This window comes from Canis lupus, chromosome 22 (genome assembly GCF_011100685.1).
Source record: "Canis lupus familiaris isolate Mischka breed German Shepherd chromosome 22, alternate assembly UU_Cfam_GSD_1.0, whole genome shotgun sequence".
NCBI classification, from domain to species: Eukaryota; Metazoa; Chordata; class Mammalia; order Carnivora; family Canidae; genus Canis; species Canis lupus.
Window position 1 is genome coordinate 39,403,158 of NC_049243.1, and position 16,481 is coordinate 39,419,638.

Sequence of the window (16,481 nt, forward strand, 5' to 3'; positions counted from 1 at the left end):
TTGTATTCAGTACCACAGTCGTCATGCTTTATGCAATGTGTATGTAATTGGTGAAAAAGAAAAAGCATAAAGGGATGCCTGGGTGGCTCAGCCGTTGAGCCTCTGCTTTCAGCTCAGGGCATGATCCTGGGTCCCGGGGTGGAGTCCCACATCGGGCTCCCTGCATGGCACCTGCTTCTCCCTCTGCCTATGTCGCTGTCTTTCTCTGTGTGTCTTATGAAAAAATAAATAAAATCTTATTAAAAAAAAAAGAAAAGAAAAAGCATAAGAAGCACATGACATAGTAACTAGAACCCTATAGTTGATTTAGTCCAACATTCATTCTTGTACATATAAAATTTTTTAAACACCATGATAAATGGTGATCTCTAAAGGTAAATAAAGCACAATACTTTCCCCTAAGAAAATAAAATGTATTAAGAATTTAACTATGTTTTGTTAAATTTTATGGAAGTGCATAAGACTTTGAAAAAGTAGGAAATGAAAATTTATTGTATTAAAACCATTGTTATTAGAGTCTTGTTACATCATCTACCATTGTTCTTACTGCTACAATGAGGATAAAAGCCATAAACTAAAAAAGAGAGAGAAGTCTAGGTCCTGGATGAACTTCATGATCTTTGCACCAACCCTAAGCTGTAGACCCAAAACATCTTGGTACATGAAATAAGCAAACCTCTGACTTATAGACTTATTTAAGCCATTTTTTTTGGGGGGGGGGAGTTCAGATTTCTCTGTTGTATGAAGAAAAATGCAATCTCAACTGAAAGATACTGATATAGATATCTATTTTGATACATAAAAATATTTAAAAATATTTACTGGATTAGTGCAATAAAATATGTATTAGCTATTGCTTATCTATCATTATAATCATTAAAAAATAAATTGTGTATATTTCATTTATCTTGTTGATTAATGTTGTTATTGGGTAACAAATCTTCTGGTAACAAATCATTTTTGCCTCTTTATCCATTTTGTAGGCTATAGATTTTATAGGTTATTTCATATCAAAGCATCACTTGGCTCTTAATTAGAAATGATAATACTTTGAGCTGTTTAACAAATTAGTATTGTAAGTGTGTGTGTGTAGTTATAATCTGATACATGCCAACACAAAAAACCTTGTGTAGTTGCTAAACTCTTCTGTAAATATTGATAAATCATGCTTCTTTACAAATTTACATAAATTCCTAATAATTGATAAGTCATAACTAAACATAATTTTAACTCCCACATTTGATTAACAGACCTCTAGTGACTTAGAACTGATTAATAGAGGTAAATTGTCTGCATTCCAAAAGATGAATACACTGTATGAAAAAATAATGCACTTATGAGATAGCAGAATATAAACTAAATTCAAAAATCCATATTATAAGTAAGAGCAATAAATAAAAAATCATATTATAAAGACAAGAGCCTTATTCCAGTTTTTGTAATATTTCTAATTCTAAGTTATTCAATTCGCATATTAACAATATAACTTATTAACCATATGGACAAATTTTGGTGAATTAATTTTAAGCTTCTATTGCGGACATTTGACCAGTGTTAAAGGAGTTCTTGATAATAAATGCAAATTTATATTTGGCAAATGTTCAACATTTTCTTGAAGCAAATAAGAGAGGAGACATTAGCAAAGTATAATGATCCCTCCAATTTAATGAGATATTAAGAAAATAATCTTGGACGATGTAATTTACTATGCAACATCACATGCATATATGCCTGCCTACAGTTTATATGACTGTATATCGAAATTTACAAATCATAACAATAATGTTACAAAGTTGTATTGCTAATAAAAAAGTGTACTTAAAAATTATTTTGCAATAAGGAAACCACAAAATGTTTCAGATGTATTCAATATTCCATTATGATAATTCAGTAAACAATTTTACAGAAAATACATTCAAATACTTTTGTTGTCAACCAACCATTTAAATTAAATAACATGCATTATTTCAGCTAATATCTAGTTAGCAAATCATCAGATCACTGAACCAGGTATCAAAGAATACGTATTAAGAGAGTATATCTCCCTTGGAGGCAGAGGGAAGATCATAAAAAAGGACAACACTGTTAACACTCAGTCATTGAACTGGAATCACTTGGATGAAAAGAAAGCCAGTACATTGACAATCACATCAATTCATTATTTACACTTCATTAGTTAATCAGTTCTCCAATTTCCTCCTCCTTTGTGGCAAAAGAGGATCTTAGAAAAGAAAGTGCCTTCTATAGAGTGGGGCCAAAGATTGAATGTAATTGAGCTAGGGAACTGCTTCTCAACATGAAAAAAGAAGTTTAAGTAAACACAGAGTAGAGGGAACTGGAAACATTTGCCCAGAGATGTTTCATAGTTGCTGTAGACCACTGAGTTCTTTGAGGCCCAAACACTTTATATTTCCCTCTATTAATCCTTCCATTTATTTCACCCCTGTTTTTGTCATCATTATGTTTAGTGTCTTTTTAGTTCACAGATGTCTGGACAAAGAAAAGCCAAATTTACCCCTACTATGATCACAGATCCCGGATGTCCAGCCTATCACTGTAAATAGATAAGCCTTTTAGTGTGTCCTAAGCAGGTGTTTATGGATTTTGCAAACACAAGGAAAGTGGATTTTGCAAATGAAAGGTTAGTTTGTAACAGAGTGACTTACTCTAAAGCAGTTATCCACTTGCTCCCTCTTGAGAAAGAATCTGTTTTCCCTGGGAGTATTATTTCCCATTTATCCAGGTAATTTGATTTGTGCATTGAAGTATGCCTGGAAGTGATATGAGCAGAAATTGTAAATGAAGCTTGCAGTTTGGACTGATACCTTATACCCTGCTGGTCTGCCATAAAAATGGTATGTTCCATGTAGCTTTGACCCTTGATGCCTAAACACACTTGAAAAAGAATTGACTCATATGCCAAAGCCAGGTAACTGGATCCAAGCCATGAGAACCCTGTCCAAGCCCAGCTAGATCACAGTCTGGAGCAGTGCTTCTCCAAGGGAACTGCTGTGCACAGTGAACAAGGGAGAAAAAAAAAAATGTTTTCGATAGAAACACATTATTATTTAACCTTAGAAAGATTTTTTTTTCTCTCCATGAAGTGTGATATATTTAATTGTGAACATAAGGTAATGCTTAACAACTCTTTAGCTTAAGTTTATGGACCACTGTAAAATTACATAGGAATACATACTTACGGTAGCTTATTTATGATAGCTTATTTATGATACAAAGTATGGATCCTACAATTTAACAGAGCATTATAACAGATGGAGACTGTGGTACAATTATTTTTAGAATTGGTTTGCAATGTTTATTTTTGGAAATATTAGATACTGTTATAACTTCCATCTGTAATTTTTTTTATTTAAGTAGAAATTGTTTTATTTCTTATGGAAATAAGTCTTAATTTACTTCATGTGAAAGGGTCCTTCAACACAATATTTTCATTTATATCCTATCTAAATTTACACTAAATGCATTTACACTGCCTGCATTTAGATCACATGCCTAAAATATATTAAAATGATATCTCATATTAAAATGATATCTCAGATAAAAGTTTTCTTCTTAAAGCCTAAATTGAAATAAGGCTCATCAGGTAGTAGCACTGAGTTGGGACTTCCTGTTAGAATTAGGATTGACGGAGGAGTCTAAACAAAAAAACAAAACAAAACAAAACAAAAAAAATCTTTCAAGGAGTTGAATCATCTGTGCATTGGATGTAAGAATATAACACAGCTGGTAAATTGGAAGGCCTTAGTATCCCCCATCTCATACCTATCATATTTTTTTAATACGCAATGTTGATATATTCTCCTTCATATATACACTGTGGATAAATGTATGTTCTAAAACATTATCTTTGCTAATTTGAAGCACAGTCTGCCTATGCTAAAAACTACACTTTTGCTCCTCCTTTTACTTCCAGATCTTAGACCCTAAGTCTCTGATAGAGAAATTCTATAGCTTCGAATCAGAAAAAGTTTGGAGACTCCAAAACAGAGGAAATAGAGCTAGTGACTGACATTACATTCTAGTATGGTTGGAATTTAATTGCACATGGGATTTTGGAGCATCTAAGAATCTATGATAAATAATATCATTGTATTGGTATGGGGGAAAGTTTTAAGTCTTTTGCAAGGTAAGAAAATAATCAGAACTGTGCACTGGGGAAATGTTTGTTGTGACAAAGTAAGTGATACATTTGTGACTAAAAACTGGGTGCAAAGAAACAAGGTAGGAATTGATCACTCTCTAGGAGGAATTGAGAAAGCTTAATGTAGTTGATGGTGCAAAGGAGGAGTAGTACAAATTATGCTATTCGATTGATTCCACAGAACTTGTTGTCAGGAGTAGAGGGGAGGAAAAAAGTTTTGAATGAAACTGAGATTCTCAGGTAGCTTAATTTACCCAGACAAGACGAGAGTTTGGGATGTAGATGCAAAAGAATGATGCTGCACATTTACTTAATTTGTGTATTTCTCAAATATCTATAAGACAAATAAATTATACTGTCAGAAATTATGTGGTCTTTAAAAGCATTTATTAATGTTTTCATGCATCCAAAAGCATTCAATTCATTCAAATATCCTGTAAATAAGAACTTAAGCCCTATTGGAATTTATTACAATTTGTAATGAGATGAAGTATTCGTACACCGATTGCCTTACATTCCATTTTATTTTTTATTATTTTTTTACATTCCATTTTAAATTCATATAGAGGAAAACAAATTTTACAACTCTGATTTCACACCAAACTATACATCTTCTTCAAATTAAATGGCTAGTTTAAATAAATCCTTAAAATCATGTTTAAATAGAATCTGATACATTAATGTTATGTTTCAATTTGACTAACTTTCATACTTGAACTAAATCCATTTCAAGGACGCACATTTATGTGTGGAAGAAAGGGAGTGCTAAGAGGTATAATAATTTCCCCCATTTATAGCCATGTGAAGGCTTATTTCATTACTAGCTGAAGACATGCATTAAATAATAGATGATAAACTGCATAGCTTTTTGTTTCATACATTGAGGTTTTGGTTGTTGCTCTAGTTGGGTTTGATTCTGTTTGATTTTTACCAGATGAATCTTCTTTCTATATTCGATATCAGGAGCAGATGAAAAAAAAATCTGTTCACTGTTTCATATTATCCTATGTTATCTGATTACTGTTACAGAGCTTGAGGGAAGATAAATGAAATGAAACCTGTAATAGTTGGAGTTAAAAGATAAGGGATATATTCAAGGGGAAATAGAGAAGTGGATACATGGATGGATGGATGGTTAGATAGAGAAATATTCTTAGTGATATAATTACAATCAAAGATCTTGTTTTCTACCTCTCATTATCTAAACCTACAGTTGATTTGGGTACTTCAAGCTGACGAGGCCTCTTTAAAATGAATACATTATAATATAATCACTAGTGACTCATTTATGAATCTACTACTAATAAGAATCTCCACCTTGTTCTCTACCTTGAGAGGCTGACAAGTATGTCCTAAAACAATGAATGTTCTCACCCTTTTGTTTCCAAAAAGGAACCCCAACAGAAAATGGATAAAAGGGATAACTATAAATTTAAGATATGTATTCCTATGATTTCTTTCTTGTGGCACTGCCCTCTACGAAGGTCTCTGTTCCTTCAAATTCTACTGGAAAACCTTAATTTAAGAAAACTGTCTATTCCCTAATTAATCATTGATTGATGTAGTAACTGATGCTTGAAAAGTTTATGAAAACAGACCCACAAAGTAAGAATCTGACATTGGACTGCTTGTATAGTAAGGATCCCTAAGATAACTTCCTTGACAGAGAAAAATGGGAAATGGGCAATCCATGGCATTTGGTGGTATCATAATTGGTCAGATTATCACTATTTCAGCATAGGAAGTAGCAAAGAGGGAAGGAAAGGCATTGGGAGAACAAATGTGTACAGTATTTAATTGCTGGGGTAACCAGTAGTGATCATTTCTAACTACCTTCAGGCGAGTGGGGGTGTTTGTGGATTAATGAAATCCTGGATCTATAAATCTGTGTTCCTGAAATCTATGAAAAAACTCAGTCTTGGATTCCTCTTCTGAGGGCTAGCTACATACTATCTTCCCACTAAAAATACTGTTATCACTCAATGTTCCGGTAGCAAATAGATAGCACAGTACTCCTAAGCCTCCTAAAATTACAAGCCTCTTAAAAGTATATCACTGTGGGCAGCCCTGGTGGCTCAGAGGTTTGGCTCTGCCTTCAGCCCAGTGCCTGATCCTGGAGTCCCGGGATCCAGTGCTAGGTTGGGCTGCCTGCGTGGAGCTTGCTTCTCGCTCTGTGTCTCTGCCTCTCTCTCTCTCTCTCTCTCTCTCTCTCTCTCTCTCGTGAATAAATAAAATCTTTAAAAAAAAAGTATATCACTGTGTATGTGAGGCTATCCAGACTCTTCTGATATCCCAAGAAATTATATATTAGAAAAAATTGGGATTAAAAGTTTTGAGTAGGATATATCCTTATCCAAGTAGAATAGAACAGGTAAAACCATGCCATCAAACCCATTGTGCCAAAATAAAAACAGGTAAATTGTGTACATCATACTTTTGAGGACATGGGAGAACTGTGGTAGCAAGGAATATTAGAATAACTAACAAGAGAGAGAGGAACACTTCCTAGGCGAGCTGAATCATCATGGACTCATAAACTGATTTCAAAAAATATAAATTAAGAAATTCTTTTAAAAAATTTATTTTTCACTTAGCCTCCTCCCACAATTTGAAAATAACAGTCACTACATCTTTTTATTTCAATATACATCTGTAAAAATAAGGACTCACTGAAAATGAAACTGCAAAACCTCTAGCATATTTAAAAAATTTTTCTTCTTCTAGTGTCATCAAATACCCAGTCAATTAAAAAAATTCCAATTGTCTCATACTATTTAGTTTGCTTACTTAGTTGGTTACTTTGAGTGAAATAAACTCTACAGATTGCACTTGAATGATATATCTCACTGTGTTTTGGTTGATGTGTTTCTCGTGCTCTCTCTCTCTCTCTCTCTCTCCCCCCCCTTTTAATATAAATATCATTACATCCCTTCCCTACTTAAAAATTCTCCAGGTTATTATTGCAGTTAGGACATAATCCAAACTTGTACTCATGGCATGCAGGAAACCAATCCTTCTATATTAACTTGCACTCTCTAGCACCCTATTATAGCTAGCCACAGTGGATCTTCTTTTCTTTTCTTTTTCCTTCTTCCTTTTATATTTCCAGCTAAAACAACACAACTTTATTGTCTTAGAGTTCTGAAGGTCAAAAATCTGAAATCAGTTTCACTAGGACAAAATAAAATTGTTGGCAATGTTGTTTTCTTCCAGAGGCTGGGAGAGAATAATCCATGTCTTTATATTTTTCAGCTTCTCTTGGCTGCCTGTATTCCTTGGCTTGTGCCCCCATTCTTTCTTTGAAGTATGTCCCTCCAATCTGTATTGTCATGTTGCCTTCTTGTCGTCTCTAATCCAATCTCATTCTGCCTCCTTGTATAAACACTTGTGATTTATACAAGATTACATTTAAGGCTTTCCTTCCCTTACTTTGTCCTGAGTTTCCTTATCTGTTTTATCTAGAATGCTCTTCCTTCCGGATAAGTAAGGTATAGGCCCAGCTCTTTCTCAACACTCAGGACTCAGCCCAAATAAATATCACTTCATAAAAGAAGCTACTTCCCATTCTCATTGTTATCACATTATTGTTTTAACTGTCATCATATCTATTTTCATTTTCTGGAATATTTAATCTATGTATACATGAATTAGACTTCTTTGTCTCCTCCAATGAAAAGATAAACACAGGACGGAAATCTTCTTTGCTTGGCTCCCTCAATTTTGACAGCTTCTGAAGCAGTGCCTGGCACACAGTAACCTCTCAATAGATGCTAGTTGAATGAATGGATAAATGAATTAATGAATGAAACCAATCGTTTGTGTTTTCTGAGAATCTTAACAATGTTTAAAACATGGCTTATATGGGACAAGGAGTTGTGTCTCCTGGTGTAACTACTTACAAAAAGCATTAGATTCACGTGTTTACATCTCTGAGACATACAGTGGACTATTGAACATCTTTTAGTAAAATTTCTATTTTTAGGATCAACATGCTATATTTCAAAAATATTAAACCAACAAGATGCTTCTTAGCTCAAAATCAAATTGTATAAAATGAAATAATAAACTAAGGCTATTTCTTTATAAATTTATCCTTATAATACATATTACTTTAAATATCTTCTAATATTTGATATTACCACCAGAATGCAGCACATTAAAATTACTTTAAAAAAGTCTCCTTAAGAAATACTTTTCAAATTACATTCAGCAATAAAATGACTATAATAGATAATCCAACTGCAATCTTCAAACTTTCTACGAAGAAATAAATTTCTATTGAGTGAGAAATAAAAAGACTTATTAAAAAGTTCCCAAGTCATTTGTTAAGGATACATTATTTAGAATATTACTTTTAAGAGAAAGGGGGGAAATGTGCTGTCCGTTCTTTTACATTCCACAGCATATTAAATGTTTCAGAGAGAGAAATGACATCAGAAATTTCATTTATGTTAAATTGTGAGTGTTCAGAAAATAACTGACAAGTGATTTTTAAAATCTGTAATGTTTTAATTATATCTATCTATGCACGTTACTGTTGTTTAACAACATCTTGAGAATGCAGTATAGAATTGAATTCTATGACTATAGAATAGTTAAGGGCTAAATTCAGGTTTTGCTTTTTCACTATTGTGTGAATCTGGGCAAGATCTTCCTTAACCTTTCTACATTCCAGTTCTCCCCTCTGTAAAATGGGAATGATTTTACTGTTTACCTCACTGGATGGTCTTGAGGATTAAATGAGTAATTATATCTAAAACCCTAAGAATAATGCCTGGCACCTGATAAGCCCTGTATAATAGGCAGCTGTAATACAAGTAGTTCTCATTAAGTGTTACCAATCACACGACCATCCTATTTCAGATAATAACAAATGCTAAGGAGGAAAAACAAGTAGCGTAGGAAAGAAAAAATGCCAAGGGGAGGATATTTTCAGTATTGTTTGCTTATTAAGGTAGCCTCAGAAAAATACCTTAAGATTTCTAATTGGAGATAAGATAGCTAAAAATGAATAAATCACTATTAAAATGTTTTAGACAAATTATCTATACAATAAAAATAGTATTTATATACTATATATTAGTATTATTCTATATAATGTATATCATATGATAAATATATAATAATGTATTTATAAATTTATTTATGATGATTTTCACATAAAAATTTATAAGAGATTTGCATTTGAACACCACCTCTTCCAATGGGTAGCTCTAGAACATCTAAGATAAGATGTAACCTGAATCAAATTATACATTAATATATTTACCTTACAGTGTTGTGGTAAAGTATAAATAGCTACTCCAAACTGACAAACATAACCTGATCAATATTAAAGAAAATCTTGACAATTATTTTACACACATGCATACACATTTATTTGTTCACCATTATCTAGATTATAAAATATACTCTACCATAGCGTATATTATTAATATTTCTAATACATAACTGAAAATTTAATAGTTCTACCTAGTTATTATATTGTAACAAGGTAAGTCAACACATACCTAGAAGTTCTGCTATTCTGTAAATACAAAAAAATAGAAGATGTCTGTTCAATGATCAAAAACAGTGATTTATCACTAGGCTTCTGCATTTCATCACATTTACGTTCTCAAGTCTTTAAGATTCACACATACACTGAGTTGTTCATTCTTTTTTTAAAAATATTATATTTATTTATTCATGAGAGCCATAGACAGAGAGAGAGAGAGAGAGGCAGAGACACAGGCAGAGGAAGAAGCAGGCTCCATGCAGGAAGCCCAATGTGGGACTCGATCCTGGGACTCCAGGATCACACCCTGGGCTGAAGGCAGGTACTAAACCGCTGAGCTACCCAGGGATCCCTGAGTTGTTCATTCTTAATACAACTGTGAAGATTAAATGTTGCTGTTGTCAGGTGCAAAATTATTTATTTATTTATTTATTTATTTATTTATTTATTTATTTATTAATTATTTATTTTAAATATTTTATTTATTTATTCATAAGAGACACAGAGAGAGAGAGAGAGAGAGAGAGAGAGAGAGAGAGAGAGAGAGAGAGGCAGAGACACAGGCAGACGGAGAAGCAGGCTCCATGCAGGGAGCCGGACATGGGACTCGATTCCGGGTCCCCAGGATCACGCCCTGGGCTGAAGGTGGCGCTAAACCGCTGAGCCACCCCGGGTTCCCAGGTGCAAAATCATTTAAAATACCATTGTCATCATAAATATGCAATGGATGAGAGAAATTTTTAGATATGGCTTTTGAAATCATATATAAGCAATGGGTTATATTTTTAACATTATCAGTGTTATTTTTATCTCAACAGCACTTAAAATTAGATGAAATATGATAGATAAAATCTACACATTTGCATAAGTATATTTTACTAACTTGTTTAAGCATGAACTAATGATTCAGAATTTATATTATTTTAAACAAATAAATTATAGAAGACATATAGAGATAAAGTAATGAAAACAGTTCAGCACATTCTAGAAAGTGGTCTAATTCTACTTTTTGACCGAACTAATAAAATAATGGAATTTATTCATATTGCTATACTATTGAGCTGAAATATCCTGATAACATGAAAATAAAATTGTATGATTCCAATAGAACACTCAAAATAGACATAAAAGCATAAAATTATTCAAAAAACCAATTATCATCATATTCCATTATGAGTATTAGGTCTCCAGAGTTCCATTAGAAATGCACTTATTTTACTTGCTAATTTTATTTTTGAGCTTCTAAAATCTCATTTTGAACTTCAAATTCACATTAAACAGACATCTTAGCATACATTATTTCCCCCAGTGGGTAAAATTTGGATGAGTAGAAGATCCAAAAGAAGAAGAGGAAGAAGAAAAAAAATAACACCTAATTTTACCACATTCCAATTTGGTAATATTCTTGAATATCTGAAAACTTTGTAAAATAATTAGAATCATAAACTTATATATGGTTATTTGTCAATCCTCATCCTGTTCTTCTGCTGCTATATAAGATTTTTTGAACACATTGTGCATAGTAATCTAATTTTTTCCCAAAGTTTATTTATGTGATATTTATTCCAGCTTCATGTACCCTGCATGCCACTTTTTATTGTACCATTGTCTTGCTCAAGTTAATATTCCCTACTTCACAGCAAATTAAATATGCATTACTTCCCAGGCTTTCCTACTTTCCAAATCCTGTAGCCCTTTTCATTCTATGCTTTTATTACTTACCAACTAATATTCTCTTCACAGAGACCATTTTCCTTATGGAGGTCTATCTTTAACAAAATTTTCCTACTTTCCTCCCCAATATTATAAGCTCTATTTAAATGTTCTTTGGGACTTAGCTGAGTCTCTTTCCTACCCTCCTTAGGCTCATCTTGTCTATGAAGTCTGGCTGTTTTAGGATTACTTATTCCCTAACAGAAGAGTAGAAGAGCCAAAAAGTAAATACGTATGTGAGGAATGTATCCATCTGCAAGAAAGCCTAAGTGAAATTATTAGATTCAACACAAGTCAAATTACATGGAAATCCACCAAATTTCACCCCGCTCCATAGCTATAATTTATAATGATTTAATACTTTTCATTTTATATTTAATCTTTTATTTATTCATTTAATCATTCACTAAAAATTATTCATTCAGTTATACACTCAGCTTACTTAGCGTTATTTTATCTTCTAGAGTCTGGCATTTATGTATATTGTTTGTTTGTTTTTCCCCTGCTTATAAGTTGGGAAAGATATTCCTTAATGTAGTAACTCTTCGTTGCAGTACAGAGGACACTTTAGGGGTCCTACTGGTTTTACTCTGTTCTCTGAGCCCCACCTTTAAATTCAGCGACAAGTTTTACTGTTCTTCTGATTCTGAAGAAATTTCTGAGCAAGATCATGGAGACAAATGTCCTTGCTCCAGGGGTCCAAGCATAAGCAGAGTGAGGAGGGCAGCCTCATGTGGCGCTAACATGGTATGGATGTCAGGGCCTGATGGGATGAGGAAGGTTGTGAGTTAGGGGAAATCCTTGTCACAGTGACAGAGTCCAAACAGGGTGAGGGCAGCCTGATGTGAAGTGTGGGAGCCCCAGCATAGTGAGAAGTTCAGGCGTAGAGGTCAGCACTGTCAAATCCAAAGCAGAAGGAGGAGGGCGTCCAGGTAGAGAGCAGACAGTGTGGGGTGGCCTGTCAGAGCGGGTAGGGCGACAAGGACCTCTGCGTGTGAGATGTGTACTCTGGCGGGGATGTCAGAGTCGAGGTGTGGGCAGGAAGGCTCTATGTGACCATGTGAGGGGAGAAAATAGAAAGCGGGGATTCAGCTCACGTGTACTGAAATGCAGTATAAGGCAGAGTGGGCACTGAAGGTAGGTGGAAAAAGGATGGACTCTTTATTAAGTGGCTATGGAAAAAATGACTTTTTCTATGGAAATGCAATGATATAAAAGTCTTATCACACATCACACTCAAACTGATTTAACTTTCTAGTGAAATAATATAGGTTAATATGAATTAGTAAATATAATTGGATAAATAATATGTATCATATAGAATCTGAAGCATCCTTTAGAATATAAATTAGTGAATAATACAAATTACCCTAGAGATGCTCCTCTTCCTGGGGCGGGGGGAAGATTATGTAATAGAACTAAAACTATTTACCCTAAAAATAAAGAATTGGCAAATAGAACGATATTAAATTTAGGAAGTGTGCTCCTGGGATCCCTCAGTGACTCAGCAGTTAGTGCCTGCCTTAGTCCCAGGGCGTGATCCTGGAGTCCCAGGATCGAGTCGCACATCAGGCTCCCTGCATGGAGCCTGCTTCTCCCTCTGCCTGTGTCTCTGCCTGCCTCTCTCTCTCTCTCTCTGTGTGTCTCTCATGAATAAATAAAGTCTTAAAAAAAAAAAAAAAAAGGAACTGTGCTCCTAAAAGCACACATTAAAAAAATGTGTGAGGGGAGAGAAAGGGCACACATCAGGAAATAGTATTTCAACAAGATTATTTGCTGAAGAATTAAGCCCTGAAATATATAAAGAAGTCCTATAATAATTTAAGAGAAAGGAGAAACATCCAAGTAGAAACATAAGAAACACTGCCAAACATTTTACTGAAGAGAAAACACAAGTGTGCTGTGAATATCGAGAAAAAATGCCAAATTTGAAAATGTACATAAAAATAATACTATTCCTTCCCAAATAGGTCAGAACAAAATTTAAATGTTATGCAATATCAAGTTTCAACTATGTTGTAGATAAATAAACCTGTTGTCATTTCCCACACAAATGTACATTGATTCATAAACCGTTATTTTTCTTTTTTTAAGATTTTATTTATTTGGGAAAGAGAGAGAATGCAAGCAGGATGAGTAGAGGAAGAGGGGCAAGCAGGCTCTGCACGCACTGAGCACAAGCCTGATTTGGGGCTCGATCTCACGACCCCAATATCATGACCTGAGCAAAAACCAAAAGGTGGACACTTAACCAACTGAACCATCCAGGCACCCCAATATTGGTAAACCATTTTTAAAACAGTTAAGTCTTATATAGCAAATTTGAAGATGGACAAGCTCTATGACCCAGAAAAACCTGTCCAAGGTAACACACCTAAAGATACTTCCACGTGTATCCAGGAGACATCCACAATAATATATCTGGCATTATATCCATGAAACTTCAGCATTGGATATATCTACTGGCTATATCTATAGCACAAAGGATAAATACATGTGTCATAACCATGCAATAGATAACTCTTCAGTAACAACAACAAGAAAAAAAAACAAGAATAATACAGGCATGGGTTTCAACATGAAAAATTAATTCTTTTTACATCATAATACTGAGAACAAGACAACATATTTATTGTTTAGGGGTATATACACAAGAAGGAAAAAAGCGACAAAATATTTAATATAAAATTCAAGAGAAAGTTTGATTCTGGAAAGGAGAGAGGGAAACGTTGGTACTGTTGGAAAGAAAGTCTAATAATTACTTTTAATATTTTATTTCTTTTTAAAAAATATTTTATTTATTTATTCATGAGAGACAGAGAGAGAGAGAGAGAGGCAGAGACACAGGCAGAGGGAGAAGCAGGCTCCATGCAGGGAACCTGACGTGGGACTTGATCCCGGGTTTCCAGGATCAGGCCCTGGGCTGAAGGCGGCCCTAAACCACTAAGCCACCCAGGCTGCCCCAATATTTTATTTCTTAATAGAGGCTTAGTTCAGTATTTTTATTAACATTTATATATGCATATATATATATATATTTAAAAATGATGGTAAAAATAGTGTACATATAACACCAAATTATATGGAGGTTATATTTAAATATACAGTAAAAGAAATATTTAAAGCACAATTTTTTAAGTTCCTATCTGAATTCCTATAGTACATATTAATACAGCTTGCTATTTGAAACTTTTTAGAAGTTATTTTTTAAACCATTTTATTGAAGTGTTATTGACATGTAAGAAGCTATACATACTTCATGTATACAGCTTAATGAGTTTGGGCATAGGTACATGGCCATTAAATCATCACTACCATCAAGGCCATAAAAATATCCATCACCTTGCAAAGTGTCCCATCACCTCCTTAATTATCATTTGTGTGTGTATGGTAAGAACACTTGATTGAAGATCTGCCTTCTTCTCAGTCAGTTAAGCATCTATTCTTGATTTTGGCTCAGATCGTGATCTCAGGGTTGTGAGATCGAGCACACCCACTTCAGTCTCCATACAGGGTATGGAACTGCTTAAGATTCTCTCGCTCTCCCTCTCCTCTTGCCCCTCCTCCCTCTCTTTCTCTCTCTAAAAAATAAGTAATTAATTAATTAATTTAAAAAATCTGCCTCTTAGCAAATATTAAGTATGCAATACAGTATTATCAACTTATAGGCACTATAGCATATAGTAATTTCACATGCTATCACAATTTACAAATTGCTGGATTTCACACTGTCACTATTCAAGCAACTTAAGGAACTTGCAGTGTATTATAAACCATGTTCTATAAAAAGAATGCCTTTTTGACTAAATACCACTGTATAATTTGATAAGGTTAGAAAAGGCTAGCCATAAGTTATTTAATAATAAAGTAGGCCAATCCTAATTTGTTAAGGATAGATGATCTGTCAGCAATTATTTTTAGTCCAAAACCCATTTTGTTGCTTAGGAAACCTGGTTAATTTAGGGAAAGTGGTTAAATAAGTGATAAAGTTCATATAATCAGGCACTAGAAAACAAGAAGTGAAAAAAATCGATTTTTTGACTGGTAGTAATTCACAACGGATTATAGCAAAGTTGGTAGGCAAGAAAACAACCTTATATTAAAAATAAGCACTGGAAGACACATTAAAAAAATTATCAGAGCAGAAAAGAAATTCTAACCAGCATACAATTTAGTTTTTTGTACATTCCTAAAACTCATGTGTTTTGATAACACTGCTTATTGATAAGCATAAGGTACAGCACTAGATGCTTCTATTTAGTATTTCATCTCATTCATAAGCAGGAAATGTGAGATTATAGGATTTTTATGCACATTACATTCAAATTTTCTCCTGAAAGAGCTAATAAAAATGTTATAGGTTGTCGAAATTAATTTATGGATGATTCTGAAGGCAGAAAAGCTCTAAATTAACCTTGCTTGAAGGAGAACTCAGTGTTCTTATTAAGGCCCCCAGCTGTGCTGAAGTGGGTAGACGTTCCTCCCCCTGCAGATGAGGACTCCCAGTACAAACCTCTTTTCAAAGTTCTTTATTTATTTATTATTCCTTTCCTCAAAGGAAAAGTGGACATGGGCAGTTGATATAAAGTATTTTTCTCCCAATAAACACCTAACTGATGATATTCAGGAATTTCCATCAATATGCTTGTTATATCATGTTCCTTCCAAACCTGTAGGACACTTTAGTATCTATGGAATCAAGGCAACAACCTCAGATAAAATGCACGAGAATTTCTCATTTTATTTTTGCAATTTAAATTTTCTCCTTGGTAGATGAGGCCAACTACCTATTCCATCAAATAACATGTTTGTCAAAAAAAAAAAAAAAAAGCATCAAAAACTAGTGTTTGATATAATAGAAGTTGATATGGATTTCTACACAGGGGTTTCTATTATACATGGCATAATGAAATGCAGGCTCTGGTTTTAAATATTTTCCTGTTTTGTGGTAAAAAAAGCATAAGAGAAAATCCAGACTGGTTTTCTATGGTTAAGGTAGGAATTTACAAAAGTTTCTCTGTGGAGAAAGAATAACCCTTTGTGTTACTTCATTAATTGACTTAAAAGTTATGTGTTTATACACAACTTAGAGCCTTATGGGCCAGTGAA